This window comes from Propithecus coquereli, unplaced genomic scaffold (assembly GCF_000956105.1).
Source record: "Propithecus coquereli isolate 6110/MARCELLA unplaced genomic scaffold, Pcoq_1.0 Scaffold31, whole genome shotgun sequence".
Classification (NCBI taxonomy): domain Eukaryota; kingdom Metazoa; phylum Chordata; class Mammalia; order Primates; family Indriidae; genus Propithecus; species Propithecus coquereli.
Genome location: NW_012148730.1, coordinates 7,197,328 through 7,200,425, shown reverse-complemented (window position 1 = coordinate 7,200,425; position 3,098 = coordinate 7,197,328).

Genomic DNA, 3,098 nt, shown 5'->3' with positions numbered 1-3,098 from the left:
TTGAAGAAAAATAATAGAAATAAAGTGCCATTTTCATCACATCATATCAAGGGTGCCTACCATCGATATGATTTTGAACTGTTGACATTGACCTTGATCACACGGCTGAGGTAGTGTTTGTGAGGTTTCTTCAATATAAAGTTACCTTTCCCCCCTTCTCTAAACTGTACTCTTTGGAAGAAAGTTACTATTCTCAGCCCAAACTTACAGAGTAAGGATTATGCTCCATTTCCTTAAGGATAGAGTATCTACATAAATTATGGGTAATTTTTCTATGAAGAAGATTTGTTACTTATCCACCATTTATTTATTTCTTCAGTCCACTTATTTATGTCAGTGTGGATTTGTGGAAATTTTTTTCATACTTTGGGTTATAATGTAATGCTACTTTATTTACCTGTTTTGAAATTATTCCAACTATGGATGTTAGTATAATAGCTTTTTCAGTTTTCTCATATTTATTTTCCTTTGACATACTTCCATCATTGTTGTTTTTTAAAATCATGTCCTTATTTTCTGGCATTAAAAGATCCTCTAGGGTCATCTTGTATATTCTCTGATTCAATCTTAGAATCGGCAACTTTTAATAAGCCCTGGTCAATTTAGAGAATAATATTAGAAACCACAATTTGGGTGTTTGATATCCTCATTAATATAGTGGTGTATTTGCACCTAGGCCCTCTAAGCTGACAGAGTAAGGCAATGTATGTCTACATACTAGCAGACGTATATACACATTATGTATGCATATTTTTTAATGTATTGATATGTATCTATATTAAGATATACATGGGTCCATACTATTGTCTCCAACTCTAATCCATAACTACATGGATCATTGTAGTCTCCCACACTCAGTTAACTTTAACTTCCTATTCCAATAGTGAGAAACCTGGCCCCCATCACATCCCATCTGTATTTGTGAGAATTCTCCAGAGAAACAGAACCACTAAGATGTATATATGTGTGTATACACACAGAGAATGAGAGAGAGACAGATACAGAAGCAGATAAATAGAGATTTATTATGCGAATTTACTCATGTGATTATGAAGGCCAAGTGAGCTCATGATTTGCCATATGCACGCTGGAGAATCAGGAAAGCTAACGATGTAATTCAATCTAAATGAAAGCCTGAGAACCAGGGGAGGATGCTTGGGTAAGTCCTGAAGTCTAAAGGCCTAAGAACCAGGAGTTCTGATGTTGGAGAAGATGGATGTTGTAACTCATGAAGAGAGAGAGAATTCCATCACCTTTCATCATTTCTTTCAATTTAGGCTCCCAATGGATGGGTTGATCCCTGTCCGCATTACTGAGGGTAGATCTATGTTATTCAGTCTAACAATTCAAATATTAATCTCTTCCAGAAACACCATCACAGACATACCCATAAATAATGTTTTACTGGCTAGCTGGGCATTCCTTAGCCCAATCAAGTTGACACATAAAATTAACCATCATTAGTCTATCCCTTGTCAACTTGGCACCCATACACATCTCCTTAAACGGTACTTAACTTCCAAATAGAAACAATAGCAAGATCATAATTACACCTAATATGATACACATGTCATGCATGCAACTGAAAACACATTAATCTCTTCCCCAGAAAAGGAGGTAATGTCCTTGAGTGATATTTACTCTTCTCCTGATATGCTGTAATTTAAATACTATGATGTAAAGTTAATAACACTTGAATACTGACATAGTCAATACATCATATGTCATATGATTAGGGGATAAGAAAGGAAAGAAAACAAAGATACTTGCTTTATACTACACAAACAGATTCATGAAAAATAATAATACTCATGACAGTTACAGTTCTTGTTTCTGTAACTGATTACTAGGTCAGAGCTTGTATTTATAACTACCTATTTCTAGTATCCATTTTGTATTCCTTTTGCCTCCAGCAAGCACCTCAGACTGGGTTTTTATAGTTTTCCAATGACTATAATCTCAGGGCATGATGATATTAAGAGATACTCTAATGGATCTCTTGTATTTTAGATGTATTCTTTCTTACCCACATTGTGAACTAGCAGTCCAATTTCTCCTTAGTAGTTCATGTCAGTTACCCCAGCTAACACTTTAAATTTTCTCTTGGCTTATTGACTCAAAGGCATGAAGATCTAAAAGCTGGCCAAGTGGCAGACTTAACTTCCAGTTCGATGGAAACTTTGTTGTATCTCCTGGTATAAGCATTGCTCCCTCTGCAAAAAAGACCCTTAGGCCAGCAGAGTAGGAGATCATAAGAACAGGAATCATTAGGAGTAATGGTGAATGGTGCCACTCCCATTTCCACCCCTTGATTTCTGTATCCATGAATACTGGCCACTGGAGAAACAGTACCAAATATTGAATGGTGATTCAGATCATATGCAGCCTCCTGGAGAACCCCATCCCTACAAGGTATTGCCGATGAGGTGCTTTATCTGAATCTTCAAAAGGCCACTGTATGTTCTATAAAACCAGATGTATCAGGTTGGTGGGGAACATGAGAAACCAGTGAATTTCATGAGGATGTGCACATTGCCACATTTCTTTTGCTTTGAAGTGAGTTCATTGGACATAAGCAGTGCTACATGGAATGCCATGATGGAGGATAGGCATTCTATAAGTCTACAGTTGGTAGTTATTATCATTACTATTTGTATAAATTTAAAGGGTACAAGTACAGTTTTGTTACATGGATTTATCGTCTAGCGGTGAAGTTTGGGCTTTTAGTGTATCCATCACCCAAATATTGTACATTGTATCCATTATGTAATTTCTCATCACCAACTCCCCTCCTACCCTCCTACCCTTCTGAATGTCCAATGTCTATCATTCCTCACTCTATGTACAAATTATTTTGCTCCCACTTATAAGTGATAAAATGTGGTATTTGCCTTTCTGTTTCTGAGTTGTTTCACTTAAGATAGTGTTCTCCATTTCCATCCATGTTGCTAAAAAAGACATGTTTTCATTCTTTTTTATGGATGAATAGTATTCCATTGTATATATGTGCTACATTTTCTTTATTCAATCAACAGTTGGTGGATACTTAGGTTGGTTCCAATATCTTTGCTATTGTGAATAGTGCTGCGATATATGTA